Source organism: Puma concolor, chromosome D3 (assembly GCF_028749965.1).
Source record: "Puma concolor isolate L17-30 chromosome D3, mPumCon1.1.hap2, whole genome shotgun sequence".
NCBI lineage: Eukaryota > Metazoa > Chordata > Mammalia > Carnivora > Felidae > Puma > Puma concolor.
Genome location: NC_141678.1, coordinates 55271955 through 55286438, shown reverse-complemented (window position 1 = coordinate 55286438; position 14484 = coordinate 55271955).

Below are 14484 nucleotides of genomic sequence, written 5' to 3'. Positions count from 1 at the left end.
AATATCTGAATGAACTAATACACGAACTGCTAAGCACAACAAAGACAGCATTTGTTCTACTCACTTGTTTTGATTAAGTAGTGTGTCTCCGAACATCACATCAGTGGGATCATATACCATCAGGTGGATCTAGGGTTGCAAAATTAAATCCAACCATCAAGCCAGAACACTCTAATAAGACCTCACCATTTTCCCTTGCCTTTTTTTTGTAAATGCTGTCATTCTCACATTTGAAAAGAACAAGAAAAAGAAAAGGGAAAAGTGAGAGAGAAAGTTGTGAAAAGGGAAGAGAAGAAAGGAGATAGACTTGCTCTTTCCTTTTCGATGCCTTAATGACCAATAAGGAATTTTTGAACCATCACATCTACAAAGCTACATTAAGAGGACTCTTATTGAGTTATTTTTATGGATAAATATAGTCAAATATTTGTCCATGTTAAAGACTATACATATGTGGAAATGGATGGTTCTTAGGGTTGTTCCAATTGTAACAATAGTCACCGTTTATTGAGCACTTATGCCATAGGGGCTATTATAAGGTCTTGTCTTGTAATTTGCAAGAATGTTATGAGTTATACAACATTATTATACCCCTTTTAAAATGAGAGAGTGAGATTGCGGAGAGATTAAGTAAATCTTGCAAGAGTTCATACAACTTGCGAGTGACAGAGCTGAGATGAAAACTTTATGCAATGAGTCAAAATTTTCTCCAGTTAAGTGCACCTCAACATGTCAGTGTGCGTTTTTTCTACTATAAAATATTTTCCTCTTCTGTTTAATAGTGAAAATAAGGCTACATATTTTTAGGATATCTAGGATTCTACTGCAGTATATATGCCACAAAAAGATACTGAGTCAGTTAAATTATTTAGATAACTTATCCATATACATTAGTAAAAGAAGCATGTGCTTCCCTGTTTTCTTCATTTTGTGTGAGTAGGTATGTTTATTTAAAATAACATATGTGCAACTTAATGAAAGTGCATTCCATAATGTAAGGAAATTACGGTAGTTTTATTTTCCAGCATAGCAACAAGATATAAATAGATACTAATAAGTAAAATTAGGTTAATTGCTGAAGAAAGTATAATTCTTAATAGGGTTGCATTATATAAATGTGTGCACATGTAAAAGTCCTTTAATATACATGGACTTTGCTGCATTGGTGTGGAAAATTGTCAGCTCTGCCCCTCCTAGCTGTGTGACCACAGGCAACTCTCTTCCTGTTTCTGAGCCTCAAATTCATTGGCTATAAAATGAGACTAATAATTTGTTACTTACGATAAAGGACCAGATAAGGTAATATGGGAAAGAGCTTTGAAAACTGGGAAGCACGATACTTTCCTTAGGTATTTAATAATTATTGTGACCAATAATCATCCACAATAAAAATATATTCAAGGAAAAAAATTAAATAAAACTACATAAAATTAAAAAAAATACCCAACACGTACTTAACTTTCTTAGGATCTTTGAGACAATTCTTTTTAATAAACTTAGCATTTTAGAAAACTTTTAGATTTATAGAAAAACCAATGATAAACAGTCTCCCCATGCCCCACACCCATTTTCATTTGTCACAAGTGATGAATTAATATTGATATATTGTTATTAATGAAAGTCCATCCTTCTTTCATATTTCCATAGTTTTCTCCTCACATCCTTTTTCTGTTCTAGGAACTCATCAAAGATTTGACCTTACATATAGCCATCAAGTTTTCCTTGGCTCCTTTGGGCTGTGACAGTTTCTCAGACTTTCCTTGTTTTTGATAAGCTTCAGACTTTTGAGGACTTCTGGACAGATATATTTTCAGGTATTTTGTAGGATGCTCCTCTCCTGGAATTTGTCCAATATCTTTCTCATGCTTAGATTGGAGTTATGGGATTTTTGTGAGGAAGATCACAGAGGTTAACCACCATTTTCATCACATTGTTACAAGAGTACATGCTATCAACGTGATTTATCACTGTTGTTGGCCTTGATCATCTGAGATGGAATTTGTCGGATTTTTGCACTGTGAAGTTTCTTTTTCCCCTCTTTTCCATACTATACTTTTTGAAAGGTTGTTAGTATGTGCAACCCACACTTAAGGAGAGATAGGTACATTATTGGATATTTCTGCATAACAAATTGTATATCCTCCACATTTTATTTATTTGATCATTATGAATATCATTAAAGTTTATAAACCAAAGGAAATTTATTTATTTTTGTATTCAAAATGTTCCAAATTGGCCATTGGGAGCTCTTTCAAATGACCTCTATATCTTTTTGATATACCCCTATTATTGTATTTTTTTTAAATCATATCTCTACTTTCTAGCCCTATAGGATGTTTTAGTCTCATCTTGTATATTTCCTGTCCTGGTCATAGAATCAGCCACTTCTCTAAGAAATCCTCATTCTTGTATGAGAGAATGGTATTAGAAACCAAGATTTGAGTGCCAGGTGTGAAAAACACCTGAGGTGTTATTTCTAGCCCTTCTCAACTGACAGAGTAAGGAAATATATGTGTGAATACTAACCTAGGTACATACATGTATCTCTATATCTGAATGTAACCATCTGTATGTATGTTAAGCTAAACATGAATTCATGTAATTAGTCTTCAAGAAATTAATTACCGCATGGATCATTCTAGCCCCCTCTCCTTGGCTATTTATAACCTTCCACTACGACAGTGAGAAACCTTGCTCCCACCATCTGCCATTTATTTATTTAATTGTTCAATTCCAGTATGCATGCAAAGCTATATTAGAACTATTACCAAGCACTGCCATGGGGGGGGGGGGAACCTTCAACAAAAACATAATAATGTTGCCCTCTATCCCTTTAATGACATTGTTTCAATCATTTGTAATAAAGCTAGATTCCCTTGTCGTATTCTGCATTCCACTTTGTTATTCTATAATGTCATGTATCCACCATTATGGGATCATACTGTAAAATTCTTAAAAGAATTCTCTGTGCTTCATGTATTCAAACCACTGGCTCATCCCCTGAATCCCTGGCAAACACTGATCAGTTTACTGTCTCCATAGTTTTGCCTTTTTAAAATGTCATGTAATGGGAATTGTACAGTATATAGCCTATTTATCCTGACTTCTTTCACATAATAACATGCATTTATACTTCATCCATATCTTTAATTGGCTTGATGACTCATTCCTTTTTGTATATTCTGAATAATATTCCATTATATAGATGTATGACAGTTTATCCAATCATCATTCAAAGGGCATCTTGGCTGCTTCTAGTTTGGGGTAATTATGAATAATGCTACTGTAAACACTTGGGTTTTGTGTGGACATAAGTTATCAACACATTTGGGTAAATACCAGGAGTGCAATCGATAGATCATACAGTGAAACTATTATTTCACTTTGTAAGAAACTGCCAAAAACTGTGTGCCAGAATGGCTGTAAGATTTTACATTCCCTCCTGCAAGGAATGAAAGTTCCTTGTTGCTCTAAATCCTCACCAGTTGTTTTTCCGGGTCTTAGGCATTCTAATAGGGGTGTAGTCATATCTCATTGTTGATTAAATTTGCATTCCTCTGAGGACAGACAATATTGAGCATCTTTTCATATGCTTATTTGCCATTTGTATGCCTCATTTGGTGAATTGTTCATACATATCTTTTGGCCAATTTTTGTCCATTTTTTTTACTGTTGAGTTTTAAGACTTCTTTGTATATATTTTTTTATTTTAATTTTTTTAATGTTTATTTATTTTTGAGAGAGAGAGAGAGAGAGAGAGAGAGAGAGAGAGAGCATGAGTGGGGGAGGGGCAGAGAGAGAGGGAGACACAGAATCCGAAGCAGGGTTAGACTCCGAGCTGTCAGCACAGAGCCCGACGTGGAGCTCGAACACACGAACCGTGAGATCATGACCTGAGTTGAATTTGGACACTTAAACAACTGAGCCACCCAGGCGCCCCAAGAGTTCTTTGTATATTTTAAATAGAAGTTCTTGATCGGATATTATTTCGCAGCTAGGTTCTCCCAGTCTGTAGCTTGTTTCTTCATTCTCTTAATAGAGTCTTTCTTGGGGCAGAAGTTTTAAATTTTTAATTAAGTCTAATCTACCAATTTTTTTCTTTCATAGATTGTGTTTTTTTTTGCGTGTGTTGCAGCTAAGAATTCACCACCAAACCTAAGGTCACATACATTTTCTCTTTTTTTTTTTTTTTTGCTGAAGTTTTATAGTATTACATTTTACGTTTAGATGCATGACCCAGTTCGAGTTAATTATCATGGAAGGTGTAAGGTCTATGTCTAGGTGCTTGTTTTTTTTTTTTTTTTTTTGCATGTGGATGTCCAATTGTTTCAGTATAATTTGCTGAAAAAGACTATTCCTTTTCCATTGACATATCTTTGCAACTTTATCAAAGATCATTTGAGACACAATTATTTGTTTGTAGTTAACTTGGTTGTTTAAAAGATGGTGCCATGAGGTCAATATTGAAGTCTTAGATAAAGCAATTTGGATTCATACAAACAAAGTGTTTTGAATATATGTGCCTCTGTATGCTGGGAGTTTTCTAGTCTTCTAACTCTGCCTGCTGATGCGCAGATTGTAAGTAGTTTACTCAGGTAAACCCAGTACCACCAAATATATATTGTGAAGATGGTGGGTTTTTATTGCCTTGCTGGGTATAAATCAAAACAAAACAAAGATACCCAGGGGATAGGTAAGTATGTGCTGAATTAGCAGCCAAATAAATGTTGAATACTCTGGAAGTCAGTTGTTCTTTCCCAGTATGCAGCAAAATCACAGGCTGCGTTTCATACTGCAGCACATCATCCTGGCTCCTAGAGCTAGGGGGAAGGGTGCCATGAAAAACTGAAAGAAAAAATATATATATTCTGCTGCTGGGGTGCATTATTATCCCAGTGCTTCTCAGCTCCAAGCAGTGAGGAGTCAGCCTCTTGCCCTAAACTTTATGGCTATAGTAACTTACACTACCACACCCCACCAACGGATGAAAATGTTTCTGATCATCATCAGGTATCTTTTTTCCTCCTAATAAAAGAAACACCATGCCTTGAAATTCTTGCAGCAATAAAAAAAAAAAAATTAAACCACAAATGCCTAAACAAAACAACAAAAACCCTATTCACATTCATTTTTGCAAGATAAGTCACTTCTATTTAAAAGCAAATAAAAATAGCATCAGCCCAAGCTCTGTCCTGCCCCATAGCTTTGAAATACAATTGAATAATAAAAGAGGTTATGATGATGTCTATCTCTGAAAGTGCAGCGTCTCTTCCTTGAATACACAATTAACACAAAGGCAATAGGTACATCCATAACGGTGAGTTCATAAAACCCACTTCGGAGCCCAAGTCAATGTCAACAAATTTCTCTCCTGTGAGATGCGCTCCTTTAGAATTTTGTTGGCTTGTCAGCTGTTTCATTAATATTTTATAACAGAAAGTAAATGTCTTGAGATTCCAGAATCATCACAATCTGCCCCAGCTCCACGCTATTGGTTATTATAATGTCATCACAATCCTTTGATATATGTATAGAAGCCTCCTTATAGGGAATAGTTTCTATTCTCAGTTTATACATATGCAGAAGTGAGAAAACCTATAAAATTCAACTTTAATGCAACTGAAGGTTTGGAAGGCTGTTCTGGAAATGTGTGTACATTTTTGTCTTCTGCATGGTTCCCATGGCAAAAGGTATTCAGCACCTTTTCCAGGCAACTTCAAGCCTCTTGAGTTTTTCATCTTTTTTATCTGGCCTCCTGTTTACAAATTGATAAAGAAAATATTAAAATGGAATGAATATAAATAGCAGCTGTAGAATGTATTCTGCCAAGAATACATCCTCTGTTAGAATTGCTAATGTATTAGAACTGTGTTATAGGGGAAAAAATACTTTTTATGACATTTCTTAGTGTAGAATCCACTCTAGCTGTAGTTGAAACAGGATTGTCTATATATACAGAGAAATATAGATTAAAGTGGGAAATTTAGGTAAATAGTAGAGAAATTTCCTTTCAAATACACGTTTTCATATAGCAGGGGTCCAGTAATTACTAATGGAATAGAAGCGATATTTAGGAAATAAATTATTATTAAAAATTAATTTTTTCATGCTAGATGTATGCATAAAGAGCTTTAGTCTTCACCTTTTTTACCTTAAAAGTGTTTAAACAAAGCTAAAAGCTGAATGAATACACGTACAGAGTCCACTTAGATTCAATAATTAAAATTAACATATTGTTATTTTTGCACCTGCTCTATGTGTATGTGTTTGTCTCTTTATGTGTAAATAGCTTTAGCATGAATTTGTGAGTTTGTGATGAGGAAACTTGTCTCCTGTACACATTGGTGTGGAGTCTTCGAGTACAATTAGCTTTAGGCAAGACCCAGTGGGCACTTACAGGGTCAAATGCAGGAGTTTTGCAATACATTTTGCTAAGCATACGTCCCAAAGAGTTAAAAAAAAATCGAAATCCACTATATGTGCCACTATACCACTATATGCAATATTTATATAATAGCAAATCTATGTATTACTAAACACACATAAATTACAAAATTAAAAGAAATTTCTAAAGATTAAATAAATAAAAAATAAGGATTAAGTAAAAAATTTAAACCACAAATACCTGAACAAAACAGCAACTTATTATTTTATTTTCAAGTTAATGATACCAAATATTTTTGCTGTCATTGAATATCAAATAATCAATATTAGTTTGTAGGAGAGCACAATAATTAAGAATATTATATTATTTTTAACAAAACAGTTTAAATCTAAGCTAACTTCTTAATTAACTAATTGAATTAGAAATAAGGCTAGATTAGTTCTAAATTAGGTTTACTTCAAGCCCTATTTTCAATGGCTATAGAACTGAAAAAAGTACTTCACAAAAATGCATAAAACTAATGGAAGAAAGATTTCATTGGCTGCATTTACTAAATTATGATACACATCTTTCAACTACATTTACCAATAATGAAAAGGTTTTTGCTGAAGTTCACCTAACATATTTCCATTTTCTTCAATGCCAATTAGTTGCCTTAGCAAACTAATTGGAAGGTGTTGGATTTTAATCATTTTAGCAAAGTGGTTAAAAATAAATTCCTAAAATTTTTCACTTGGAAGATTAACAGGTTAGAAAATTCTGTTTCCAAGCTTTGCTTTGTTTTTAATTTGACCAGATATGAACATCTTTTCTTTAGAATTGAAGTATTTAATATTATTCCAGCAAAAAATTCACTTAATGATAATATTTTCAAACATCTATTTTCAACATTCTCTTTTATTCTATGAGATTCTTTTGAAAAGTAGCTATTTTATCAATTATTGTTAAGATAGTACCTTAGAGCAATATAACTAAGTACGTATATTTTTTATGTTTTAATCTCTGTAGAGAGTATACTTTAAATATTTTATTTTAAGTTTACTTATTTATTTTTCAGAGACAGCGCACACATGTAGGGGAGAGGCAGAGAGAGAGAGAGAGAGGGAGACACAGAATCTGAAGCAACCTCCAGACTCTGAGCTGTCAGCACAGAGACCAACGTGGTGGGGCTTGAACTCACTAACTGTGAGATCATGACCTGAGCTAAAGCCGGACACCCAACCAACTGAGCCACCCTGGCTCCCCTGTAGATAGCATACTTTTGACAGCCATGTATTATCATATAAAAAATCTACAAAATTGGAACATATTTTTTTTTTCACAAGGAGTTAGAAAATTTACTACAAGCCAAGGTTCTAAATGTATGTTGTGCCTGATGCACTCCCTCCTTAGAACTGTGGGGAGGAGAGACACTAAGGGCAGTTGAGTGATCTTAAACACCTCCCTGTTTTCTTTGTCGATGGCTGCTTCAAGCCAAGAAGAGTCCATAATAAAGTCACCTTGACCATCAACGACTTGTTTATGCTCTCAGAACCTTTGCTTTTTTTACAAAATATAATTTACTGTCAATTTGGCTTCCATACAACACCCAGTGCTCATCCCAACAAGTGCCCTCCTCAATGCCCATCACCCACTTTTCTCTCTCCCCGACTCCCCATCAACCCTCAGTTTGTTCTCTGTATTTAAGAGTCCCTTATGGTTTGCCTCCCTCCCTCTCTGTTTGTAACGTTTTCCCCCTTCCCTTCCCCCATGGTCTTCTGTTAAGTTTCTCAAGATCCACATATGAGTGAAAACAAATGGTATCTGTCTTTCTCTGACTGACTTATTTCACTTAGCATAATACCCTCCAGTTCCATCCACATTGCTGCAAATGGCAGGATTTCATTCTTTCTCCTTGCCAAGTAGTATTCCATTGTATATATAAACCGCATCTTCTTTATCCATTGATCATTGATGGACATTTAGGCTCTTTCCATAATTTGGCAATTGTTGAAAGTGCTGCTATAAACATTGGGGTACATGTGCCCCTATGCATCAGCACTCCTGTATCCCATGGATAAATTCCTAGCAGTGCTATTGTTGGGTCGTATGGTAGTTCTATTTTTAATTTTTTGAGGAACCTCCACACTATTTTCCAGAGTGGCTGCACCAGTTTGCATTCCCACCAACAGTGCAAGAGGGTTCCTGTTTCTCCACATCCTCGCCAGTATCTATAGTCTACTGATTTGTTCGTTTTAGCCACTCTGACCAGTGTGAGGTGGTATCTCAGCGTGGCTTTGATTTGTATTTCCCTGATGACGAGTGACGTTGAGCATTTCATGTGTCTGTTGGCCATCTGGATGTCTTCTTTGGAAAAGGGTCTGTTCATGTCTTTTTTTTTTTTTTATTTATATATGAAATTTATTGTCAAATTGGTTTCCATACAACACCCAGTGCTCATCCCAAAAGGTGCCCTCCTCAATACCCATCACCCACCCTCTCCTCCCTCCCACCCCCCATCAACCCTTAGTTTGTTCTCAGTTCTCAACAGTCTCTTATGCTTTGGCTCTCTCCCACTCTAACCTCTTTTTTTTTTTTTTTCCTTCCCCTCCCCCATGGGTTCCTGTTAAGTTTCTCAGGATCCACATAAGAGTGAAACCATATGGTATCTGTCTTTCTCTGTATGGCTTATTTCACTTAGTATCACACTCTCCAGTTCCATCCACGTTGCTACAAAAGGCCATATTTCATTTTTTCTCATTGCCACGTAGTATTCCATTGTGTATATAAACCACAATTTCTTTATCCATTCATCAGTTGATGGACATTTAGGCTCTTTCCATAATTTGGCTATTGTTGAGAGGGCTGCTATGAACATTTGGGTACAAGTGCCCCTATGCATCAGTACTCCTGTGTCCCTTGGATAAATTCCTAGCAGTGCTATTGCTGGGTCATAGGGTAGGTCTATTTTTAATTTTCTGAGGAACCTCCACACTGCTTTCCAGAGCGGCTGCACCAATTTGCATTCCCACTAACAGTGCAAGAGGGTTCCCGTTTCTCCACATCCTCTCCAGCATCTATAGTCTCCTGATTTGTTCATTTTGGCCACTCTGACTGGCGTGAGGTGATACCTGAGTGTGGTTTTGATTTGTATTTCCCTGATAAGGAGCGACGCTGAACATCTTTTCATGTGCCTGTTGGCCATCCGGATGTCTTCTTTAGAGAAGTGTCTATTCATGTTTTCTGCCCATTTCTTCACTGGGTTATTTGCTTTTCGGGTGTGGAGTTTGGTGAGCTCTTTATAGATTTTGGATACTAGCCCTTTGTCCGATATGTCATTTGCAAATATCTTTTCCCATTCCGTTGGTTGCCTTTTAGTTTTGTTGCTTGTTTCCTTTGCTGTGCAGAAGCTTTTTATCTTCATAAGGTCCCAGTAATTCACTTTTGCTTTTAATTTCCTTGCCTTTGGGGATGTGTCGAGTAAGAGATTGCTACGGCTGAGGTCAGAGAGGTCTTTTCCTGCTTTCTCCTCTAAGGTTTTGATGGTTTCCTGTCTCACATTCAGGTCCTTTATCCATTTTGAGTTTATTTTTGTGAATGGTGTGAGAAAGTGGTCTAGTTTCAACCTTCTGCATGTTGCTGTCCAGTTCTCCCAGCACCATTGGTTAAAGAGACTGTCTTTTTTCCATTGGATGTTCTTTCCTGCTTTGTCAAAGATTAGTTGGCCATACGTTTGTGGGTCTAGTTCTGGGGTTTCTATTCTATTCCATTGGTCTATGTGTCTGTTTTTGTGCCAATACCATGCTGTCTTGATGATGACAGCTTTGTAGTAGAGGCTAAAGTCTGGGATTGTGATGCCTCCTGCTTTGGTCTTCTTCTTCAAAATTACTTTGGCTATTCGGGGCCTTTTGTGGTTCCATATGAATTTTAGGATTGCTTGTTCTAGTTTTGAGAAGAATGCTGGTGCAATTTTGATTGGGATTGCATTGAATGTGTAGATAGCTTTGGGTAGTATTGACATTTTGACAATATTTATTCTTCCAATCCATGAGCAGGGAATGTCTTTCCATTTCTTTAAATCTTCTTCAATTACCTTCATAAGCTTTCTATAGTTTTCAGCATACAGATCCTTTACATCTTTGGTTAGATTTATTCCTAGGTATTTTATGCTTCTTGGTGCAATTGTGAATGGGATCAGTTTATTTGTCTTTCTGTTGCTTCATTGTTAGTGTATAAGAATGCAACTGATTTCTGTACATTGATTTTGTATCCTGCAACTTTGCTGAATTCATGGATCAGTTCTAGCAGACTTTTGGTGGAGTCTATCAGATTTTCCATGTATAATATCATGTCATCTGCAAAAAGCGAAAGCTTGACTTCATCTTTGCCAATTTGGATGCCTTTGATTTCCTTTTGTTGTCTGATTGCTGATGCTAGAACTTCCAGCACTATGTTAAACAACAGCGGTGAGAGTGGGCATCCCTGTCGTGTTCCTGATCTCAGGGAAAAAGCTCTCAGTTTTTCCCCATTGAGGATGATGTGAGCTGTGGGCTTTTCATAAATGGCTTTTATGATCTTTAAGTATGTTCCTTCTATCCCGACTTTCTCAAGGGTTTTTATTAAGAAAGGGTGCTGGATTTTGTCAAAGGCCTTTTCTGCATCGATTGACAGGATCACATGGTTTTTCTCTTTTTTTTTGTTAATGTGATGTATCACGTTGATTGATTTGCGAATGTTGAACCAGCCCTGCATCCCAGGAATGAATCCCACTTGATCATGGTGAATAATTATTTTTATATGCTGTTGAATTCGATTTGCTAATATCTTATTGAGAATTTTTGCATCCATATTCATCAGGGATATTGGCCTGTAGTTCTCTTTTTTTACTGGGTCTCTGTCTGGTTTAGGAATCAAAGTAATACTGGCTTCATAGAATGAGTCTGGAAGTTTTCCTTCCCTTTCTATTTCTTGGAATAGCTTGAGAAGGATAGGTACTATCTCTGCTTTAAACGTCTGGTAGAACTCCCCTGGGAAGCCATCTGGTCCTGGACTCTTATTTGTTGGGAGATTTTTGATAACCGATTCAATTTCTTCGCTGGTGATGGGTCTGTTCAAGCTTTCTATTTCCTCCTGATTGAGTTTTGGAAGAGTGTGGGTGTTCAGGAATTTGTCCATTTCTTCCAGGTTGTCCAATTTGTTGGCATATAATTTTTCATAGTATTCCCTGATAATTGTTTGTATCTCTGAGGGATTGGTTGTAATAATTCCATTTTCATTAATGATTTTATCTATTTGGGTCATCTCCCTTTTCTTTTTGAGAAGCCTGGCTAGAGGTTTGTCAATTTTGTTTATTTTTTCAAAAAACCAACTCTTGGTTTCGTTGATCTGCTCTACAGTTTTTTTAGATTCTATATTGTTTATTTCTGCTCTGATCTTTATTATTTCTCTTCTTCTGCTGGGTTTAGGCTGCCTTTGCTGTTCTGCTTCTATTTCCTTTAGGTGTGCTGTTAGATTTTGTATTTGGGATTTTTCTTGTTTCTTGAGATAGGCCTGGATTGCAATGTATTTTCCTCTCAGGACTGCCTTCGCTGCGTCCCAAAGCGTTTGGATTGTTGTATTTTCATTTTCGTTTGTTTCCATATATTTTTTAATTTCTTCTCTAATTGCCTGGTTGACCCACTCATTCGTTAGTAGGGTGTTCTTTAACCTCCATGCTTTTGGAGGTTTTCCAGACTTTTTTCTGTGGTTGATTTCAAGCTTCATAGCATTGTGGTCTGAAAGTATGCATGGTATGATTTCAATTCTTGTAAACTTATGAAGGGCTGTTTTGTGACCCAGTATATGATCTATCTTGGAGAATGTTCCATGTGCACTCGAGAAGAAAGTATATTCTGTTGCTTTGGGATGCAGAGTTCTAAATAGATCTGTCAAGTCCATCTGATCCAATGTCTCATTCAGGGCCCTTGTTTCTTTATTGACCGTGTGTCTAGATGATCTATCCATTTCTGTAAGTGGGGTGTTAAAGTCCCCTGCAATTACCACATTCTTATCAATAAGGTTGCTTATGTTTATGAGTAATTGTTTTATATATCTGGGCACTCCGGTATTCGGCGCATAGACATTTATAATTGTTAGCTCTTCCTGATGGATAGACCCTGTCACTATTATATAATGTCCTTCTTCATCTCTTGTTACAGCCTTTAATTTAAAGTCTAGTTTGTCTGATATAAGGATGGCTACTCCAGCTTTCTTTTGGCTTCCAGTAGCATGATAACTAGTTCTCCATCCCCTCACTCTCAATCTAAAGGTGTCCTCAGGTCTAAAATGAGTCTCTTGTAGACAGCAAATAGATGGGTCTTGTTTTTTTATCCATTCTGATACCCTATGTCTTTTGGTTGGCGCATTTAGTCCATTTACATTCAGTGTTATTATAGAAAGATATGGGTTTAGAGTCATTGTGATGTCTGTATGTTTTATGCTTGTAGTGATGTCTCTGGTACTTTGTCTCACAGGGTCCCCCTTAGGATCTCTTGTAGGGCTGGTTTAGCGGTGACAAATTCCTTCAGTTTTTGTTTGTTTGGGAAGACCTTTATCTCTCCTTCTATTCTAAATGACAGACTTGCTGGATAAAGGATTCTCGGCTGCATATTTTTTCTGTCTAGCACACTGAAAATCTCGTGCCAATTCTTTCTGGCCTGCCAAGTTTCAAAAGAGAGATCAGTCACGAGTCTTATAGGTCTCCCTTTATATGTGAGGGCACGTTTACCCCTTGCTGCTTTCAGAATTTTCTCTTTATCCTTGTATTTTGCCAGTTTCACTATGATATGTCGTGCAGAAGATCGATTCAAGTTACGTCTGAAGGGAGTTCTCTGTGCCTCTTGGGTTTCAATGCCTTTTTCCTTCCCCAGTTCAGGGAAGTTCTCAGCTATTATTTCTTCAAGTACCCCTTCAGCACCTTTCCCTCTCTCTTCCTCCTCTGGGATACCAATTATGCGTCTATTATTTCTTTTTAGTGTATCACTTAGTTCTCTAATTTTCCCCTCATACTCCTAGATTTTTTTATCTCTCTTTTTCTCAGCTTCCTCTTTTTCCATAACTTTATCTTCTAGTTCACCTATTCTCTCCTCTGCCTCTTCAATCCGAGCCGTGGTGGTTTCCATTTTGTTATGCATTTCGTTTAAAGCGTTTTTCAGCTCCTCGTGACTGTTCCTTAGCCCCTTGATCTCTGTAGCAAGAGATTCTCTGCTGTCAGCTATACTGTTTTCAAGCCCAGCGATTAATTTTATGACTATTATTCTAAATTCACTTTCTGTTATATTATTTAAATCCTTTTTGATCAGCTCATTAGCTGTTGTTATTTCCTGGAGATTCTTCTGAGGGGAATTCTTCCGCTTGGTCATTTTGGATAGTCCCTGGCGTGGTGAGGACCTGCAGGGTACTTCCCCTGTGCTGTGGTGTATAACTGGAGTTGGTGGGCGGAGCCGCAGTCAGACCTGATGTCTGCCCCCAGCCCACTGCTGTGTCCACAGTCAGACTGGTGTGTGCCTTCTCTTCCCCTCTCCTAGGGGCGGGATTCACTGTGGGGTGGGGTGGTCTGTCTGGGCTACTTGCACACTGCCAGGCTTGTGATGCTGGGGATCTGGCGTCTTAGCTGGGGTGGGTAGGCAAGGTGCACAGGGGCAGGAGGGGCAGGCTTAGCTTGCTTCTCCTTAGGTGATCCACTTCAGGAGGGGCCCTGTGGCAGCAGGAGGGAGTCAGATCCGCTGCCGGAGGTTTGGCTCCGCAGAAGCGCAGAGTTGGGTGTTTGCGCAGAGTGAGCAAGTTCCCTGGCAGGAACTGGTTCTCTTTGGGATTTTGGCTGGGGGATGGGCGGGGGACATGGCGCTGGCAAATGCCTTTGTTCCCCACCAAACTGAGCTCTGTCGTCAGGGGGCTCAGCAGCTCTCCTTCCCTTTGTCCTCCAGCCTTCCCGCTTTCTGAGCAGAGCTGTTAACTTATGACCTCCCAGCCGCTAAGTCGCGCTTGCTGTCGGAACACAGTCCGTCAGGCCCCTCCGCTTTTTGCAAGCCAGACTCAGGGGCTCTGCTTGGCCGGCGAGCCGCCCCTCCGCCCCGGCTCCC